Source organism: Chlorocebus sabaeus, chromosome X (genome assembly GCF_047675955.1).
Source record: "Chlorocebus sabaeus isolate Y175 chromosome X, mChlSab1.0.hap1, whole genome shotgun sequence".
In the NCBI taxonomy this organism is placed as follows: Eukaryota; Metazoa; Chordata; class Mammalia; order Primates; family Cercopithecidae; genus Chlorocebus; species Chlorocebus sabaeus.
The window spans coordinates 40,220,841-40,243,457 of record NC_132933.1 but is presented as its reverse complement, the minus strand read 5'-3'; positions in this window follow the sequence as shown (position 1 = coordinate 40,243,457).

The following is a 22,617-nucleotide window of genomic DNA, read 5'->3' as shown; positions in this document are numbered from 1 at the left end:
TTTCAAAACACTCCAAAAGCTTTCATTAAATGAGTTATATAACCTCAGAAATGACAGAAAAGGCTTGGTCACAAAGAAATGGAGAATCTGAATGCTCTATTTACAAAAAGTATTTAGCCATAATGAAGCAGAACTGATATAAAGTCTCAATGACCAAGCAAAGTGGGAGCTAGAATGGTCCCCTTCAACAAAGCATAAGTGAGCCTTTTGTGCCAGTAGCTGAAACCTTGCCCTGCTCCTTTTTCCCCCAAAAAACATCTGAGGGTTGGAAACATATTAGTGTTCTCTATGAGTGAAAGCGCTGCACTGATGTTCAGTGTACAGCAGAAAAAATACACTTTTCAATGCAATTTTTGTGCCATCAAAAAGGCTTATAGCACAGAGCAGTTAAGCTCTTCCAATCTATCCTTTAAGGCTCAAAGTTATTCTCCTTCCTTTACTCTTTTTTTTAAAAATATTTACTGTATATATTGTAAAATAGGGTCTTATTGTTTACTTTTGACATCATAGACTTTACTATATACTTACACATTTTTATACACTTTATGAGTGTGTAAGTCTTGTCTTCTCAGCTAGTTTTCAAGTGCTTCAGTAACAGGATTTTCTTTCTCTACTTCCTATGATTTCCTACAACATCTAGCATGCTTCTGGGTATGTAGAAGGTGCTTGATTAAATGATTGATTAATCAATGTGGTTTGATGAAAAATGATACAAAATGACATGGACTATGTGCAAATTTGAGAAAACGTGACACTAGGATGTCTTGAAGGATGTGTTATTAGGATGTCTGATTAATGGAGAAACTTTAATTCATCATCTTCTCATCATTGACAAGCAGGCATACAACATCAAGATTAATGCTGCAGAACATTTTAATTTAGGAATATAGCAGTGTCAGTTATATTATAAAAAAATGTGATCAAACTTGATCAAACTGCATTTATTTTAATTGTTCAAACAGGTTCTATTCATTTTTATTTTTATAAAATTTCAAACATCTAGATAGATATTGTTAGGTTCAATACTAGTTCATTTGTTCGGTTCATTTGGGCCAATTTAATCATTGCTGTACAAATGTAACAAAGCTATCTCCTTATGGTTATTATCTCACAGAGTCTGGTAGGGTCTGGGATGTTTAATTTTATGTGTTGATCCTGACTAATACAGGGTCTCAGGTGTAGTTGGCCTTGTAAAGAACCACTCCTGCTTCACCCCAATCTTGCTTTGGGCTGGCTTAGTACAATGTCACATCAGAAGTAGGTAACTCTACTAGAGCCCAGTGGGATTTAAATTCCATATGCCAGCTCTCATATACTGGCTCTTCCTTGCTTTCCTGGGCCTGTCTCAGGACTACTGCCAATTTAGTTGTATAGATTTTTAACTGCATTGTAGCCCCAGGATGAGTGGAAGAAATGGAGTCTGGCATGGGGATTTATTGCCTGGAGAAACAGGAGTCTTAATAATTTGCACAAAGGCACTAGCAGTGACACTGACCTGACTATTGTAGGGGCCAAGGAAAAACATCCCCCTAGTTCTATGAAGATTCACTGAAAAATCAACTCACAAAAGGCAGATTGATATTAGAGAGGGCATACAAATTTATTAATATTCACCAGAGAACCACGGAGTGATTATCTCAAACCCCACGTGGGGTACAGAAACTTATATACCATCTTGAGGTTAGAGATAGAATGGGGGCTTAGAACATGGCCAAAACCAGGTTATGTTGGGAAATCACGTTGTAATGGTAAGACAGGTTATGGGAGGGGAAGAAGAGGCCTGGCTAGCAAAGGTGGTCTTGTTATGTAGATGAAACCTCACAGGTAGCAGCCCTCAGACAGAGTAGATGGTAAATGTTTCTTTCAGACTTTTAAAGGTGACGGACTCTCAGTTAATCTTTCCTAGATCTGGACAAAAGTGAACCTCAGAGAAAGCCTGGCTGTATCTATGCAGATTCTCTATATATGCAAATCTTCCTGACAAAAGATAGCTGTGCAGGCCTTCTTAGGTTTACAGGACCTGGAACAACCAAATCAAAATATACCAAAGAAGTATATTTTGGGGTGAAGTATTTTGATTTTCTTAACTATGACTCAGTTTTCATCTCTGATTTAATTTTAATCACTGTGTATTGCTTAAAACCTCGTATCCACTTTCCTACTGGCATCTCTTAACTCTCTATACTTGGTTCACTTACTGTGCCTATTTAGACAATTCCCCTGAGCCCACCCTTTTTGCACACTATTATAAGTGCCAGCACAGCAGGCTTATTTCCTCCCAAGTGAAGGAATTATTCTGATTGTTGGACTCTTGACTATTTGTTACTGTCATCTCATTCTGGGGAAATGTCAGACACTTCGCGTGCTAGAGGTCAATTTCAGTTGCAGATAAGGTTATGCCACTCTTCAAAAACTCCCCTTATGATTTGGTTTCTTGCCACCAATGATGTTAGTGTGCGGCAGTTAGTAATTTTCCTGAAACTAAAGATAATGGTTCTGTATTTGAAGTCTTAAGCACAGACTCTTCATAGTCACGATATGTAAAAGGTAGATTTTTTGACCACAAATAGTAACTCTCTGCAATCATTAAACAGATATTCAAAATGATAATACTTTAAAGTGAGCTGTTTTCAAAAGCTGTTAAATCCCAAGATAAAGGTAACTATCAGGGGGAAAAAATAGCTTCTACAACTATTACTATCACAGATTATTCATTTATACTAATTGAAACACAAAAAGAATGTATATTCCTTGAAACAAAATTCAAACAATACGTAAGTGTACAGAATAAAAGTTGAAACCCTTCTTGTCTCACCCACCAAACTTCTTCTATTTTATTGAGATAACTACCGTAAAAAGGTTGACGTGTTTTCTTACAGACTTTTTCTGTGTACATTCAAATATATATATATCTCTCTCTCTATATATATAGATATAGATATATGGATATATGGATATAATATATATTTTTTATATGGATATTTTCTCTTTTTTCTTTCTTTTCTTTCTTTCTCTTTCTTTCTTTCTCTTTCTTTCTTTCTTTCTTTCTTTCTTTCTTTCTTTCTTTCTTTCTTTCTTTCTTTCTTTCTTTCTTTCTTTCTTTCTTTCTTTCCCTTCCTTCCTTCCTTCCTTCCTTCCTTCCTTCCTTCCTTCCTTCCTTCCTTCCTTCCTTCCTTCCTTTCTCTCTCTCTCTCTTTCTTTCTTTCTTCTTTCTTTCTCCTTCTTTCCTTCCTTCCTTCTTTCCTTCAGTCTCCCCCTCCCCTCCCCCTCCCCTCCCTTCCCCCTCCCCTCCACTCCCCTTGCTTCTCCTCTCCTCTTCTCTCCTCTCCTCTCCTTCCCTTTCCTTCTCTTTCCTTTTTTTTTTTTTTTAAATCAGAGATAGGATTGCACTATACTGCCAAGACTGGACTCATACTTCTGGACTCAAGCATTCCTCCTGCCTCAGCCTCCTGAATAGCTGGGACTACAGGTGTGTGCCACCATACCCAGCTTGGATATTTGGATATTTTCTTTATTACAAAATATGGTATGTGTTATACATATTTTGGGGTCAAAGTAAAATTTCCCTTCTGTCCACCAAAGGTTGCTGGAAACAATCTGACAAAAGGTAGATTAATAGGAGAAAAAGGCATACAAAATATATTTAATGTGCATAGGGGAAAATTGTGGGAAATGTGATTACCCAATAACACAATGAGGTGTAGATGCTTATGTACATTTCTTCATAGGGAAAGGGGAGATTGGGGGTGCAGGAGTCAATGATTTTCAGAGGAAATGAATGAACCCAAAAAACAATAGCATGGGACAAAATTGCTCTGAGCTCTCGGGGAGGTGGTAGAAGGTGAGTGGTGGAACTTCACTGTGAACAAAGGTTGTCGTATTTTGCAGATAAAGTTTCCCAGGTATTACCTTTGTTCACAGTGAAGTTCCACCCCTTGCCTTCCCACCACCTCCACTAGAGCTTCCTCAGAAGAATAGATGAAAAGTCTGTCTGGACTTGCTGATGACTCCCAGTCTCTTCTCTTCTCCAGAGGTTAATATTTTCTGATTATTTGATGAAATTCCTAGGGAGGGGGTCTTAAGACAATTGCATTTTATTAAAAGAAGTTTTTTTAGTCAAATAAGGAAATTCCAGAGAGAATCCCTCCAGTGTCAAAGCACCATATTTTGTGGTATATTCTTCTAAGTAAGCCTCGGCACGTTATTCTGTCAATGACTCTTTTTTACATGACACACTACCAAGAACATATTAGTATGTATTAGCACATATTAGTACTTCTATATTTTGGATGTAAAGAACTTTATAGAATGGCATCATGGTATTCCATAGTCCAAATTTTCCTAATTTGTTTAACAAATTTAGTTTAGATATTAGAGTATTGCTTATATTTCACTTACAAATAGCATCCTTAACATTCTCGTTGAAATACCTTGTATTAGTTTTCTGCTGCTGCATAGTAAATCATAACAAACTTAGCAGCTTAAAACAAGAAAAATTTATTATCTCACAATTTTCATGTAGCCTTGACTAGTGGAGGATCTGCTTCTATGCTTCTTCAGGATAATGATGGAATTATTATTTTTGTGGTTCTACGACTGAGTTCCTTGCTTTCTCACTGGTTGTTGGCCAGGCACCATGCTCAGTTCCTAGAGGCCACTCTTAGGTTCCTGCTGCATAGTGCCCTCCATAGGTCCTCTCACACTCTGAAACTCTTTGAGTCCAGGAAAGGCTCAATCTCTTTACAGGGTTCACTTAATAATGTCAAACCTATCTGTAGAATCTTTCTTTAGGTTAACTTAACTCTAAAGTCAGCTGATTAATAGTATAAATATAATAAAGGGAATGATTCCCATAATATGCACAGGTCTTGCTCACATTCAAGGGAAAGAATTATAGAAGGCATGTACACCAACAGGTGGGAATATTGGAGGCTATCTTATCATTCTACTTATCACAAACTCTTAGATCCTGTGTGAGTTTATCTGCAAGATAGATTCACCGAAGTAGAGTTGCTAGGCCAAAAGGTATGGGTACTATATATTTGGATCTGTACCTAATTTCCAAAATATTTTATGTGTTTATACTCTCACCAAAGCCTAACAGATTCTTCTAACCCTAATCTTACATATTAGAAGGTAAGCACTACAAAACAGGTATTTTTGTTTATTTTGTTCATAGAAGACATATCTCAAATGTCTAGAACAGTTTTTGGCTTATGATAGGTACTGAATATTAATGGAATGAATGAATAAACATGCAGAATATATCTTGATTAGAACCATAATCTTGGTAATTTACTTTGAAACTTAATGTGGCATCAAGGATTCCCAGTGACTTGTCTCTCAGCTGCCACCTTATAAACATTTGTAATTTATCATTTTCTAGTTTTAAGAATCCTGGTTAAGCACTTTTTATAACAATGTTTTGATACATTATAGCAATTTCATTTTCCTATGCAGTATCTATCTCTGTTTTCCTGCTCTAAAAACTGCTCCTCCATTTACCCTTTAGAGAAAGACTCCAAATATCTCTTTATTTCAGGAAGTATTAAAGTATTATTTGTTTTCTGGCTATGTTTATTTATTTATTCATTTTGAGACAGGATCTCACTCTGTCACCCAGGCTGGAGTGCAGTGGCACTATCGCAGCTCACTATAATCTCAAACTTCTGGGTTCCCTGCCTCCCAAGTTCGCTGACCAATTAATACCTGCTTCTGTCATTGGAACATGCCTGTAGGTACTTCTGTACTCTCTCTCTATATTTTCTTAACCAAAATGTTGAGTAATTCATCTGCAGCCACAGATGTGATTTTACTTTGGTGTTTTTATTTTAGTGTACAGTTTTATGAATTTTAACCCATATATGTATTTGTACAAGCACCACCACAATCAGTACAGAATTGTTCCATCATCTCAAAAACTCTTCTGTACTATCTCTTTTTTTTCTTTTTTTTTTTTTTTTTTGAGACGGAGTCTCAGCTCTGTCGCCCAGGCTGGAGTGCAGTGGCGGGATCTCAGCTCGCTGCAAGCTCCGCTTCCTGGGTTTACGCCATTTTCCTGCCTCAGCCTCCCGAGTAGCTGGGACTACAGGCGCTCACCACCTCACCCCGCTAGTTTTTTTGTATTTTTTAGTAGAGACGGGGTTTCACCATGTTAGACAGGGTGGTCTCAATCTTCTGACCTTGTGATCCGCCCGTCTCGGCCTCCCAAAGTGCTGGGATTACAGGCTTGAGCCACCGCGCCTGGCCTGTACTATCTCTTTATAGTCACATCTTCACTCCATCCATATCCTCTGGCACCCACTGATCTGTTTTCCATCACTATAGCTTTATCTTTTCAAGAATGTCAAATGTATGGAATCACACAGTATGTAACCTTTTGACACTGTCTTGTCTTACTCAGCCTAAAGCCCTTGAGATTCATGCAAGTTGCTGTGTGTTTCATTCCTTTTTATTGCTGAATAATATTCCATGGTATGAATCTACTACAGTTTGGTTAAGTATTCACCCATTGAAAGACCTCTGGGCTGTGTCTAGTTTTGGATTATTATGGAAAATTCTGCTATGAATATTTATGTACAAAGCTTTCCGTGGACATATGTTTTTATTTCGCTTGGCTGTATATCAAAGAGTGAAATTGCTTATTTGTATGGTAACTCTATGTTTAAACTTTTGAAGAACTTGCCAGACAGTTTTCCAAAGCAGCTGCATCATTTTATCTTCCCAACAGCAGTGTATATGAGGGATCCAATTTTTCCACATTCTTGTCAACACTTATTATTGTCTCTGTATTTTTCCTTTTTTGAATTATAGCCATCCTAGTGGGTATGAAGTAGTATCTCATTATGGTCTTGATTTGCATTTCAATTTCCCTAGTAACCAGTGGTGGTGAGTATCCTTTCATGTGCTTATTGGCCATTTGTATATCTTCTTTGGAGAAATATCTATTAAATCATTTGCCCATTTTTAATTTGGGTTATTTTATTGTTGAGTTATAATTGTTCTTTATGGACTCTAGATAGTACCCTTACCAAGTATATGATTTGTAAACATTATCATTATTCTTATTATCTGAGAGTATAGGTGTTATATTGGGCACTGGAGATAAAGGGATTAAAAAATATCATAATTCCTTCTTTCTAGGAACTGAAGGTACCTGAGCTATAAAACTAGAGAAGCCTTTCATACGGAAAGGGCAAGGGAAAAAGGAGTTAGCATGTATAACCCCGAGGAAGTTGAAGGCTTAATTGTTCACCTAACAATGAAGGGTCAATAGGAAAAAGAAGAAGGCTTGGATTAGTAAAATTTTAAGTACTTTTTCTACTTTGGTTGATTTAGGATTTGTCTTCCAAAGACATTTATCTATAGATAAGTGTCTGTTTGGAACGTTGTGAAAATATTCTGTGTGAGGATCATGCTTGGGCCAATCTATATAATATTTACTGTAATTTTCTAGATCAGTACTTACTAAACTAGGTATGGGGATAAGTGCTTCATTGGACACATAATCACCTAGTTCAGATCCCATATTAGATTTACTAAAATGAAAACTTTGAAAATAATTCCTAAGAATGTGCTTTTTTAAGTTCATTTCCTTGGTGATTTAGAGGTATGACCAGATTTAGTGTTCACTCTACATGATGAACTACATACCATCAAGGTGGAAGGAGTAGCTGCTGCCATGCAGACAGACTTGCTCTGGGATGTGCCTTCCCCAATGAGGAAGGACAGGCTGCTTCATTTATTTTCTTCACTAATTAAATATGGTTACATATTTATCAGTTCTATATTCAGAAGCTATATAGGAATCTGTCAACTTACTGGTTGAGTGAATAACAAACATGGGAGGGCACAATTTAAGATCTATAATTTAGCTAGACTCATATGCCCCTCATGTGTAATTGATGCATATTACCTGTAGAATTGTGTTGATGAGATCTTTTAGCACACTTTCATTAATGGGGGCATCCACACATGGAGGCAAAGTAGGCCACTACTTTTGTCATTTGATTTAGGCGTTAGGAGTGGAGAGTCCTGTTGTCTTCTCTAAATATTTCTGCTCCCTCACTGTTCGATAATTTAAATTCAACAGTAGGGCTGAAGGCTTTAATCCTTTTTAATAATATAAATGAAAATGATCCCCAATTTTCTGATGGTACAGGTTTCTGGAGACTGTAGTACAGCTGGCCACATCCAAAGTTGCTTTCATTCTTAGTATTTTTTTATTCCCTAATTTGTAGCAAACAGTTTGGAAGGTATATGCCAGGCTTTTAAAATTTATTTAACTACCAATAAAAATACTGACACATTGAATGATTTTACTTAAAATTTTGCATTGCAGATTAAAGCTTTATGTAATTATTTTCTCCCTCTCTGTCACTTATAGTATTTGTGATGGTAAATCTAAAGCTGCTGTAACAAAGGGACTCCCCAGTGTAGTGGCTTTGAGAATAAATAAATTTCTTGCATAGCAACAAATCCAGATACTAGTGGTTCAGATTGATTGCTGGCTATTCTGAAAGTAGTTATTCAGGTATCCTGAGGTCCTTTTCATCTTGTTGTTCGACCATCCTTTAGAGCAGGGATCAGCAAATTGTAGCCTGTGGGCTAAATCTGGCTCTCTTACTGTCTGTTTTTGCTAAATAAAGGTTTATTAGAGTGCAGCCTCACTCATTTGTGTATCTGTTGTCTATGGCTGTTTTTGTACTGCAATAGCAGTGTTAAACTGTTGTAATGAAGACCCTATGTGGCCCATAAAGCCTAAAATATTTACTGTCTGGAACTTTACAGAAAAAGTTTGCCCACCTCTGCCCAAGAGAATTGTCTTTATCAGCATAGTCAAAACTGGGTCCCAGACACCTCATGTTTAAGTTTAAGAGAAAGTGGAAGAGCTAGGGTTTGTTTTATACTAGAGATGACACAGAAGTTACACATATCACTAATTCACATCCTGTTGACCAAAATTAGCCATAAGCCTCAGATAAATGCAAGGGAAGTTTGAAAATGCAGTATCTAGTTATTATTGTTCTTGCTTTCTGGAAAAATAGGATAGCTGGTTGTGTGGGACAACCAGTAGACTGCCACATTTGTGTTTATGTAGGTGTTCTTAAGGATGAAATGATATATCTTGACTCACACTATCAATGCAAGTATATACCATTTGTGAACTTGATCTGTTGAGTGATTTGCAATGAACAAATGATCTGGAAAATACAAGGGTTGAAAAAAGTTAGTGTATTATACGCACTGTTTCGTTCTGTGTCTGCAGTTACACTGGCTCTTGTGTAGTGTGTGTTGATTTTGAACACTAGTACGGAGTGGGGAGGGGGAAAGAGCCAAAGACTAAACAAAGTTCTCAAGAAGTACAGGGCAGACGTGCTATAAATAGCAGGATAAAGGACAGAGAATTAGAAAATGGACCCAGAAATCAAAAAGACCTCATCTTGATTATAGCTCTGCCAGTTGATGGCTGTGACAAGGTTTGAGTTTCAGTTTTGTCATCTGTAAAATGGGGATAATAATAGGACCCAGTCTGTATGGTTGCTGTAATGATTAAATTAGATAATGCAAATATAACTGTGCTTCACAGGGGGGCTGTCAAGAAGTTAGCATTCTTTAAAAGTGTGAGTTAACATTATTAGCAGTTTTGACTTCTAAGAGCAGTGAAAGACAAAGCTGTAAAAAAGGACAACTCACCAATTATTAATCACCTACTAGGCATCAAGAATTGTGATAGGGAGTGTATATGTGTTATCTCGTTGGAGTGGTACATATGTGTAGCACTTTAAAATTATTAATCACTTATGCCTCTGTGTTACCTATCAGAAAATATCTTAATGGGGCAGGTGTGGAAACTAGAGATCATAAAATAAAAGAGCAAACATGGGGGAAGGGAAGGATAGAGATCACATTGGGGAAGAGTCAATCACATTATCTTGTCAAAGGCCAAAACTGATCTATTACTTTAAAAATATGAATGAACTTAGGAGCAAATTTGAAATATATAATGTTGAATATTGAATAAAGAGTTTACATTGAAATAAAAGTCAAACTTGAGAAGTAGGTGCAAACATTTTTTTAAATTAGATGACACCTTGGAAATAAGTGTATTTTTAAATTTTGTCTTTTAAGAGAAGTATTGATTTTCTAGTTTGATTTTGGCTATTTATTTTCATTAACGTTATCTGAATAAGGAATTTCATTTTTATATTATGATTAAAATTCTCTTTTGCAATTATTTTAATGTATCGTTACAGTTCATCAAATTTTGGCATTAAGAATGTTGACATTTCACATTCTACTTTCATCATTTTTAAAAATGATTATGCTAATCAAACATCTTCATTGATTTTTACTTTTGAAGTCTTAACCATATATTACTATCTGGTCGCATGCTCAGAAGAAGCAGCCTGCCTTCAAGAGATTTATTTTTAGAATGTAATAAAGTATAACTGGAGGAAATAATTTTTCCATAGAAAGAGCCAAATATTACTTAGTGGAAGACATAGAGGTATATTTAAAATACATTTACCAAAGTTTAATTTCTTGAAAGAAACATAACACTGTAAGATTATGCAAAATTTTCCTGAAAGTTAAACATGATTTATTAAATAAGCTGGTGTCATGTATCATTAACAAAATTGATGACTCCTCAAATTGTGTTAATGTTAACCCAGGTGTTCATTGTAGGCAGTAAGGGATAATTACTTATGCCTGGAAAGTCTCATATGTTTGCATTAAAAATTTTGAAGAGGAGGAACATTCAATAAATATTGTTGATAGCCTCAAAAATGACCCCCAATAATGATCTATGTTTCCTGCTATTTACACCCTCATATAGTCTCCCTGTAAATGGTTTGAGGCTTAGAATTTGTTACCAATAACATATGGTAGAAGTGATGTTATGTCGTTTCAGAGATTAAGTTATACAAGACTGAGGCTTCTGTCTTGGTGTTCTCTCTCTGTCTCTCTCTCTCTCTCTCTCTCTCTCTCTCTCTCTCTCTCTCTCTCTCTCAGAAGATATGCTGTTGGGGAAACCATGCCATGTGCAGCTCTACGGAAAAGCCCACATGGCAAGGAACTGAAACCTCCTGGCAATAGTCACATAAGTGTGATTGTAAATGGATACTTCAGCCCCTTTGGAGAGTACCTCCCTGGTGGATAGCTTGACTGCCACTTTGTGGGAGACCCTGAGTCAGAAACTCCTAGCTAAGCTGACCCCAGATTCCTGATTCTCAGAAAGTATGTGATATAATAATTGTTTGTAGTTTTAAGATATTAAGCTTTAGAGTAATTTGTTACACTGCAGTAAATGACCTATACAAATATGATGGCTTTAGGCATTTCAAAGAATTTCTCTATAACAGGAAGAAAATATTTAGTAAAAGCTTAAATACATTATACATATATTTCATATTTTGCTGGTGTACCAGACAAACCTTATACATTAGTGATTATTAAAATAATAATAATCTCATCTGTCATTCATTATGTCCTCACTATCTGTCAAATAGTATACCAAGCATTTGTTGATCAAAAAAAGCAAACTCCATAAAATTTTTAAAGAGATTTCTTCGAAGCCAATATGAGTGTCCATGGCCTGGGAAATATTCTCAGGAGGTCCTGAGAAAGTGTGCCTGAGGTGTTCTGGTTTGTTTGTATACATTTTATGGAGACAGAAATTACAGGTAAAGACATAAATCAGTACATGTAGGATATGCATTGGTTCAACCCAGAAAGGCAGGGCATCTTGAAGTGGGGGACTTACAGGTCATAGGTGGATTCAAAGACTTTCTGGTTGGCAGCTGGTTGAAAGAGTTAAGCTAAAGACTTGACATTAGTAGGAAAAAATACTGGATTTAAAATAAGGGGTGCCGTAGAAGCCAAGGTTGTTGCTATGTAATTACCAGCAGCAAATCCATATGGGTCTGCAGCAACCTTAATTCTTGTTTATTCTGAAAAGAGAATTTGACAGAGGGGGCATAAGACAGGGTGAGAGACTGAGGCAAATTTTAGAGCAATAGTGAAAGTTTATTAAGAAAGTTTCAGAGCAGAAACGAAAGGAAGTAAAGTACACTTGGAAGAGGGTCAAGTGGGCAACTTGAGAGAGTGGAGTTCACCGTTACATCTCTGACTTGGGGTTTTATACATTGGCATGCTTTCAGTGTCTGCATTACTTCTTCCCTGATTTTTCGCTTGGGGTGCACTGCCCACACGCACAGTGACCTGCCAGCACTCGGGAGGGGCCGCATTGTTCAGTGTGCTTATTGGAGTTGTACACATGCTCACTTGAGGTGTTCTTCCCTTACTTGTTGAATGCTCTTAGAAGGTCATAAACCAGTTAAACTCTGCCATTTTTCCTCTTAGTGAGCATGCTTGAACCCATTAGCCTAAACTCCTGAGATCTTACTGGAAAGCTGCTGATTAACAGTTTCAAGTGTTTCTATCTATTGGGAGACCACCTTTCCCTGGCACTGGCTGTGATCAATGATTATTTTAGAGAGACAGTTTAATAACTATCTGAAAGTCACCTGATGGTTGTCTGAGACTCCTGGTGGTGGTGGTGGTGGGGTGGGGTGGGGGGCCCTCTCCTGCCCTGCTCATGTCTGACTAGCTACCTATTATAACACAATAAAGGCTTCAGAGAGAATAGATGGTAAATGTCTTTTTTGGACCTTAAAAGGTATCGTACTCTTAGTTAATCTCTCTGAGATTCAGAAAAGGCCTAGTTACATTGCTGGAGATTTTATACAGATGCAAAATTTCCCCCACAAAAGATAGCTTTGCAAGGCTATTTCAAAATATGTCAAATAAATATATTTTGGTGTAAAATATTTTCAAGGTCTGCTATCTATCATGATGCTATACCAGAGTCAGGTTGCAATTTGGTTTCTTATTGCCAAAGATTGTTCTGTCAGTCTTAAGATTTCTATTTTAAGGTTAATGCTGGTCAGTTGTTCCTAAACTCCAAAAGGGAGGGGGTATAATTAGGTGAGTACAGCATCCTTTCGCATCATGGCTGGGAATTCAGTTTTTCAAGTTTTCCTTGGTCCAGAGGGGGTTTGTTCAGTCTGTTGAAGAGCTTAGGATTTTATTTTGGTTTACGCATTTTACATATATTATCTCCTTTAATTATTTCAAAAATCTTGTAACACATTATTATCTTCATTTGATAGATAAAGAAACCAAGGAAGGCTAAGTTTAAGCAGCTTGCTTATTATCACATACCTGAGAGGTACAGCTGGACCTAAAATCCTAGTCTCTTTGAATCCAAATTTGGCTTCTAATAAATATGTCAGAAAAGGCCACTATGTCAGATGGCTACAATGTTGTTGGGAGAGATCCTAGTACACCCCAAATCCTCACCTAACCATTTATCTTGCTGTTTTCCAAAGCTGTTTTTACTAAGACTCCCAGAAAGAGATGTATTAGCTCGTTTTCACACTGCTATAAAGAACTACCTGAGACTGGGTAATTTACAAAGAAAAGAGGTTTAATTGACTCACAGTTCTGTAGGCTGTACAGAAAGCATGGCTGGGAGGCCTCAGGAAACTTATAATCATGGCGGAAGGTGAAGGGGAAGCAAGCACTGTCTTCACATGGTGGCAGGAGATAAAGTTGGGGGAAGTGCTGTATACTTTTAAACAACCGGATATCGGAGGAACTCTGTCACAGGAACAGCAAGGGGGACGTCCACCACCATGATTCTGTAACCTTCCACTAGGCCCCTTCTCCAACATGTGGGCATTACAATTTGACATGAGATTTGGGTGAGGACACAGAGCCAAACAATATCATGATAGTTTACATGATGACTGGTATACATGCTCATGCACACACATGCACACACACACAATTGAAATAAACACTTGACAAAACAAAATTTACTCTTATGAACTCTGACACTTTCTATTATAATTTATTTTAATCAATTTGATTAAAACATTGCTCATCACAATTTCCTAAATATCTAACCCTAATTTTGAAAAGCTAATTCTGATGCTTGAAATCTTTTTCAATGATATATTCTTAAATTTAAGGGCTGCTTTTTGTTAAACTGCAAATGTAACACTAGGCTACATAAAGGCTAGCCTCGTGTTACAAGTTACAAGTCAAATCCATTCATTTGAAAAGTAAATAATGCAGCCTGCTGCCATTTCTTTAGCCCGTACAATTTTCAAAAGGTGTTTTTGTAATGTAAATGTCTTTAGGTGGGGCCATTTTCTTTTGTTCATCACAGACCCCACAAACCCTATTGTTTCATTTCCATCAATTGCTCAGTTTTCTGTGATCTGTTAGGTTCCTTAGAGCACTTGACCTTGCATCCTCTGTTATTTCCTTTTGCAGCAGCAGTTATCCAGGTGAATAGTACCACTTTTAGGGGATGTTTCAAAAATGGGGAGAGTGCCTTTTTTTCGCTTGTCACAATGCTGGAGGTGGATGTCGCCCTGGCATTTAATGGGAGGAGAGAGCCAAGGATATTAGATACTCTGCAATGTTTGGACAAGCCCACATGACAAAGATTTTTTATTCCCCTGTATATACAAATTTCACTATGTTGTCCAGGCTCGTCTCAAACTCCTGGCCTCAAGCAGTACTTCTGTCTTGGCTTCTAAAATTGCTGGGATTACACATGTGAGCCACCATGCCTGGCCTTCATTTCTTCTTAGGAAAGATAATAAATTACGAATTCCATCTTTTATTTTTAATACCTCTCCACTGGCTCATTTATATCTGCCTATAGTATGCTTAAAGGGTCAGTAGCTTAAAGAAGCTTTTATTTGACTTAATGTTCTTCCTAAAACTGTCCTTTATCATTCACATTTCCTCCCAAATGAAGGTCTTGAAAAAGTAGTGTATCATCTCTAACTCCACTAATATTTCTCTGTTCTCAGTGACTTGTGATACGTCTTCTGCCCTCACCACTTTAATAGAGCTGCCCTTTCAAACCATTCTAACTGACAATGCAGTGACATCTTTTCAGTACTCATTCGATTTAGATTCTTTTCAGCATTATTACTTTTTGAATAATTCCTCCTACTGGAATATTTTTTTCTTGGTTTCTAAAAGACTGAGCTCTCCTGATTCTCCTCTTACCTTTCTGATAAACTCTGATAAAGTTTCTTTCTGACTCATCATTCATCTACTCATTATAAATCCCTTCAAAGATTCCATCCTAAGATCAACTTTCTGTATGTATATATCACCCAAATTGTATCACCAACCATTTTTGGGGGGGATTCGAGACTGTATTTTAATCTACCTCCTGGTTATTTATTTATACATAGTAAATCTTTAAGATATTTCAGTTTTATGTGTCTAAAGCTGAATTCATCATTCCTCATAAAAAAGTTACAATTCCTTTTTCCTAGTTAGTTAATATCACCACAAAATTACTCAGCCTTGAAACTGCAGTCAATGTAAACAACTTTCTCACTCTTCATATATAATCAGTTATCAAATCCGACTGATCCCTCTTTTGCAACATTTCCTATAAATCTTTCAAATTCCTACAACAACTATCATTATTTTGAGTACTATTTCTTCCACTTAGACTGTGGCCTCCTAACTGATTGCTCTTCTTCTAAGCTGTCTTGTGGGAACTATAGCTTAGCAGTTAACTACTTGGTCTTCAGAGCCAGACTATCAGTGTTTGACTTTATCACTTACTGCATGACCTTGTACAGATTACTTAGTCTTTCTCCATGCTTTAATTTCCCCACCTATAAAATAAGGCCATCAAGAGTATTGACCACATAAGATTGTTCTGATGAGGAAAAAGGATGCTATACATACAGTGCTTCAAAAATTGCCTGATACAGGGTAAGCACTCAGTAATTGTCAATCATTATTAAATTACCAGCATTTTTATTCAGGTTTATGTTTTTCCATTCAAATTGTCCTAGTATTCTCTACTCTTAGAAGTCTTTTTTTTTTTATCATTACACTTTAAGTTCTAGGGTACATGTGCACAACGTGCAGGTTTGTTACATATGTATACATGTGCCATGTTGGTGTGCTGCACCCATTAACTCATCATTTACACTAGGTGTATCTCCTAATGCTATCTTCCCCCCCTCCCCCCTCCCCACAACAGGCCCCGTTGTGTGATGTTCCCCTTCCTGTGTCCAAGTCATCTCATTGTTCAGTTCCTACCTATGGGTGAGAACATGTGGTATTTGGTTTTCTGTTCTTGTGATATTTTGCTGAGAATTATGGTTTCCAGCTGCATCCATGTCCCTACAAAGGACACAAACTCATCCGTTTTTATGACTTCATAGTATTCCATGGTGTATATGTGCCACACTTTCTTAATCCAGTCTGTCACTGATGGACATTTGGGTTGATTCCAAGTCTTTGCTATTGTGAATAGTGCTGCAATAAATATACGTGTGCATGTGTGTTTATAGCAGCATGACTTATAATCCTTTGGGTATATACCCAGTAATGGGATGGCTGGGTCAAATGGTATTTCTAGTTCTAGATCCTTGAGGAATCGCCACACTGCTTTCCACAATGGTTGAACTAGTTTACAGTCCCACCAACAATGTAAAAGTGTTCCTATTTCTCCACATCCTCTCCAGCACCTGTTGTTTCCTGATTTTTTAATGATTGCCATTCTAACTGGTGTGAGATGGTATCTCATTGTGGTTTTGATTTGCATTTCTCTGATGGCCAGTGATGATGAGCATTTTTTCATGTGTCTTTTGGCTGTATGAATGTCTTCTTTTGAGAAATGTCTGTTCATATCTTTTGCCCACTTTTTGATGGGGTTGTTTGTTTTTTCCTTGTAAATTTGATTGAGTTCTTTATAGGTTCTGGATATTAGCCCTTTGTCAGATGAGTAGATTGCAAAAATTTTCTCCCATTCTGTAGGTTACCTGTTCACTCTGATGGTAATTTCTTTTGCTGTGCAGAAGCTCTTTAGTTTAATTAGCTCCCATTTGTCAATTTTGGCTTTTGTTGCCATTGCTTTTGGTGTTTTAGACATGAAGTCCTTGCCCATGCCTATGTCCTGAATGGTATTACCTAGGTTTTCTTCTAGGGCTTTTATGGTTTTAGGTCTAACATTTAAGTCTCTAATCCATCTTGAATTAATTTTCTTATAAGGAGTAAGGAAAGGATCCAGTTTCAGCTTTCTACTTATGGCTAGCCAATTTTCCCAGCACCACTTACTAAATAGGGAATCCTTTCCCTATTTCTTGTTTTTGTCAGGTTTTTCAAATATCAGATGGCTGTAGGTGTGTGGTGTTATTTCTGAGGGTTCTGTTCTGTTCTATTGGTCTATATCTCTGTTTTGGTACCAGTACCATGCTGTTTTGGTTACTGTAGCCTTGTAGTATAGTTTGAAGTCAGGTAGTGTGATGCCTCCAGCTTTGTTCTTTTGGCTTAGGATTGTCTTGGCAATGCGGGCTCTTTTTTGGTTCCATATGAACTTTAAAGTAGTTTTTTCCAATTCAGTGAAGAAAGTCATTGGTAGCTTAATGGGGATGGCGTTGAATCTATAAATTACCATGGGCAGTATGGCCGTTTTCACAATATTGATTCTTCCTATCCAAGAGCATGGTATGTTCTTCCATTTGTTTGTGTCCTCTTTTATTTCACTGAGCAGTGGTTTGTAGTTCTCCTTGAAGAGGTCCTTTACATCCCTTGTAAGTTGGATTCCTAGGTATTTTATTCTCTTTGAAGCTATTGTGAATGGGAGTTCATTCATGATTTGGCTCTCTGTTTGTCTGTTACTGGTGTATAAGAATGCTTGTGATTTTTGCACACTGATTTTGTATCCTGAGACTTTGCTGAAGTTGCTTATCAGCTTAAGGAGATTTTGGGCTGAGACAATGGGGTTTTCTAAATATACAATCATGTCATCTGCAAACAGGGACAATTTGACTTCCTCTTTTCCTAACTGAATACCCTTTATTTCTTTCTCCTGCCTGATTGCCCTGGCCAGAACTTCCAACACTATGTTGAATAGGAGTGGTGAGAGAGGGCATCCCTGTCTTGTGCCATTTTTCAAAGGGAATGCTTCCAGTTTTTGCCCATTCAGTATGATATTGGCTGTGGGTTTGTCATAAATAGCTCTTATTATTTTGAGATACATTCCATCAATACCGAATTTATTGAGAGTTTTTAGCATGAAGGGCTGTTGAATTTTGTCAAAGGCCTTTTCTGCATCTATTGAGATAATATATGGTTTTTGTCTTTGGTTCTGTTTATATGCTGGATTACGTTTATTGATTTGCATATGTTGAACCAGCCTTGCATCCCAGGGATGAAGCCCACTTGATCATGTTGGATAAGCTTTTTGATGTGCTGCTGGATTCGGTTTGCCAGTATTTTATTGAAGATTTTTGCATCGATATTCATCAGGGATATTGGTCTAAAATTCTCTTTTTGTTGTTGTTGTATCTCTGTCAGGCTTTGGTATCAGGATGATGTTGGCCTTGTAAAATGAGTTAGGGAGGATTCCCTCTTTTTCTATTAATTGGAATAGTTTCAGAAGGAATGGCACCAACTCCTCCTTGTACCTCTGGTAGAATTTGGCTGTGAATCCGTCTGGTCCTGGACTTTTTTTGGTTGTTAGGCTATTAATTATTGCCTCAACTTCAGAGCCTGCTATTGATCTATTCAGGGATTCAACTTCTTCCTGGTTTAGTCTTGGGAGAGTGTAAGTGTCCAGGAAATTATCCATTTCTTCTAGGTTTTCTAGTTTATTTGCGTAGAGGTGTTTATAGTATTCTCTGATGGCAGTTTGTATTTCTGTGGTATTGGTGGTGATATCCCCTTTATCATTTTTTATTGCGTCTATTTGATTCTTCTCTCTTTTCTTCTTTATTAGTCTTGCTAGCAGTCTATCACTTTTGTTGATCCTATTACATTTACATTTACATTTACATTTGCTGAGGAGTGCTTTACTTCCAACTATGTGGTCAATTTTGGAATAAGTGCAATGAGGTGCAGAGAAGAAGGTATATTCTGTTGATTTGGGGTGGAGAGTTCTGTAGATGTTTATTAGGTCCGCTTGGTGCAGAGTTGAGTTTAATTCCTGGATATCCTTGTTAACTTTCTGTCTCGTTGATCTGTCTAATGTTGACAGTGGGGTGTTAAATCTCCCATTATTATTGTATGGGAGTCTAAGTCTCTTTTTAAGTCTCTAAGGACTTGCTTTCTGAATCTGGGTGTTCCTGTATTGGGTGCATATATATTTAGGAGAGTTAGCTCTTCCTGATGAATTGATCCCTTTACCATTATGTAATTGCCTTCTTTGTCTCTTTTGATCTTTGACAGTTTAAAGTCTGTTTTTTCAGAGACTAAGATTGCAACCCCTGCTTTTTTTGGTTTTCCATTTGCTTGGTATATCTTCCTCTATCCCTTTATTTTGAGCCTATGTGTGTCTGTGCATGTGAGATGGGTCCCCTGAATACAGCAAACTGATGGGTCTTGACTCTTTATCCAATTTTCCAGCCTGTGTCTTTTAATTGGACCATTAGTCCATTTACATTTAAGGTTAATATTGTTATGTATGAACTTGATCCTGTTATTGTGATATTAGCTGGTTATTTTGCTCGCTAATTGATGCAGTTTCTTCCTAGCATCTATGGACTTTACATTTTGACATGTTTTTTCAATGGCTGGTACCTGTTGTTCCTTTCCATGTTTAGTGCTTCCTTCAGGATCTCTTGTAGGGCAGGCCTGGTGTTGACAAAATCTCTAGGCATTTGCTTGTCTGTAAAATATTTTATTTCTCCTTCACTTATGAAACTTAGTTTGGCTGGATATGAATTCTAGGTTGAAAATTCTTTTCTTTAAGAATGTTGAATATTGGCCCCCACTCTCTTGTGGCTTGTAGAGTTTCTGCTGAGAGATCTGCTGTTAGTCTGATGGGCTTCCCTTTGTGTGTAACCCGACCTTTCTCTCTGGCTGCCCTTAACATTTTTTCCTTCATTTCAACTTTGGCGAATCTGACAATTATGTGTCTTGGAGTTGCTCTTCTTGAGGAGTGTCTTTGTGGCATTCTCTGTATTTCCTGAATTTGAATGTTGGCCTGCCTTACAAGGTTGGAGAAGTTCTCCTGGATGATATCCTGCAGAGTGTTTTCCAACTTGGTTCCATTTTCCCTTCACTTTCAGGCACTCCAATCAGATGTAGATTTGGTCTTTTCACATAATCCCATATTTCTTGGAGGCTTTGTTCATTTCTTTTTACTCTTTTTTCTCTACACTTCTCTTCTTGCTTCATTTCATTCATTGATCTTCAATCGCTGATACTCTTTCTTCCAGTTGATCCAGTCGGTTACTGAAGCTTGTGCATTTGTCACGTAGTTCTCTTTTTATAGTTTTCATCTCTATCAGTTCTTTTAAGGACTTCTCTACATTGGTTATTCTAGTTAGCCATTCCTCAAATCTTTTTTCAAGGTTTTTAGTTTCTTTGCGCTGGTTACGTAGTTCCTCCTTTAGCTCTGAGAAGTATGATCAACTGAAACCTTCTTCTCTGGACTCGTCAAAGTCATTCTCTGTCCAGCTTTGTTCCGTTGCTTGTGACGAGCTGCATTCCTTTGGAAGGGGAGATGTGCTCTGATTTTTTGAATTTTCAGCTTTTCTGCACTGCTTTTTTCCCATCTTTGTGGTTTTATGTGCCTTTGGTCTTTGATGATGGTGACGTACTGATGGGGTTTTGGTGTGGGTGTCCTTTCTGTTTGTTAGTTTTCCTTCTAACAGTCAGGACGCTCAGCTGTAGGTCTGTTGGAGTTTGCTTGAGGTCCACTCCAGAACCTGTTTGCGTGGGTATCAGTAGCGGAGACTGCAGAATATAGAATATTGCTGAACAGTGAGTGTTACTGTCTGATTCTCTCTCTGGAAGCTTTGTCTCAGGGGTGTAACCCACCATGTGAGGTGTGATGTGTCGGTCTGCACTTAGTGGGTGATGTCTCCCAGTTAGGCTACTCAGGGGTCAGTGACACACTTGAGCAGGCAGTCTGTCCGTTCTCAGATCTCAACCTCCGTGCTAGGAGATCCACTGCTCTCTTCAAAGCTGTCAGACAGGAACATTTACCTCTGCCAAGGTTTCTGCTGCTTTCTCTTTAGCTATGCCCTGTTCCCAGAGGAGGAGTCTACAGAGGCAGGCCGGCCTCCTTGAGCTGTGGTGGGCTCCACCCAATTCGAGCTTCAGGGGGGGGCTTTGTTTACCTACTTAAGCCTCAGCAATGGCGGATGCCCCTCCCCCAGCCTTGCTGCCGCCTTGCAGTAAGATCTCAGACTGCTGTGCTAGCAATGAGGGAGGCTCTGTGGGCGTGGGACCCTCCGGGCCGGGTGTGGGATATAATCTCCTGGTGTGCCGGTTTGCTAAGTAAGACCCTTGTTAAAGGGCAGTATTAGGATGGGAGTCACCTGATTTTCCAGGTGTTGTGTGTCTCAATTTCCTTTGGCTAGGCAAAGGAATTCCCTTCCCCCTCACGCTTCCCAGGTGAGGGTATGCCTCACCCTGCTTCAGCTCTGGCTGGTTGGGCTGCACCTGCGGACCAGCGCCAGGTGTCCCACAGGACATGCCCCAGTGAGATGAACCCGGTACCGCAGTTGAAAATGCAAAAATCACCGATCTTCTGTGTCGCTCACACTGGGAGCTAGAGGCTGGAGCTGTTCCTATTGGGCCATCTTGGGCGCACCCTCTTAGAAGTCTTTACAATGGTAAGTAGCCTCAATTATTTAGGCCCATTTGATGTTTTGCATAAATTAAGCATGAAGAAATGAATTGCCTTTCACTTTGCTCCCTTTGTAGTTTTGTATAAACTATTTCATAGTAGTAGTTACTCTGTCCAGGTTAGAATATGTTAAATATAACCATTTTATAGTATTATTTCTATTTATTAGATCACTTATAGTTCGTCTGTGAAATCTGGCTTATATGGCCTCACATTTCTGGGTAAAGAAGCAAACATTTCCTGAAATCAATAACCATGTGTATTTGATGTATATCCTCTGTTACACATTAGATGCCATAATTTTTCTATCAGCTAGTGTAGTTTCTTCTTATGAGGCAAAGGAAAAAAAATCTAATTTTAACTAAAAAACGTAACACTTGACTTTGAGAATGATATTCCTTGAAATATTCCTATTTTCAGTAGACCAAGAAAATCTTTCTCTTTGGAGGTGAATATTTATATATGCACTTTGCAGTGTGTTTCTCTTCTACCTTCCTTTGTTAATCATTTTATGTGTACTTTATATAGTGTATGTTGAGGTTTTCAGGATAAGCCAATCTCTTCTCTCTGATTAGGTTTAACTTTTATAATCAGGGTGGATGGATTCCCACCTCAATCCTCACCACTCTTATCCTGGACAAACTATGTGGATTTTGAGTTCTTGGAAGTTAGATGTAGGTTACACAGAGCTTATGCCCAATATAGCTCACCCCATGATATGTTCAGTGCTCAAACTTAGAAAACGGCCATGGGTGAGAGGGAGAATACAATGCATTTGTCTTATTGTCCTTCGCAGTTTTCAGGATGTTAAATGCAGAGTTGAGGAGAGAAGTGGAGGAGAAAAATGATGGAGAGGGATCACCAGGTGGGGAAGAGGGCAAGGGTATGACGGAGAAGAAACTCCTCAGCCTCTTCCTCTA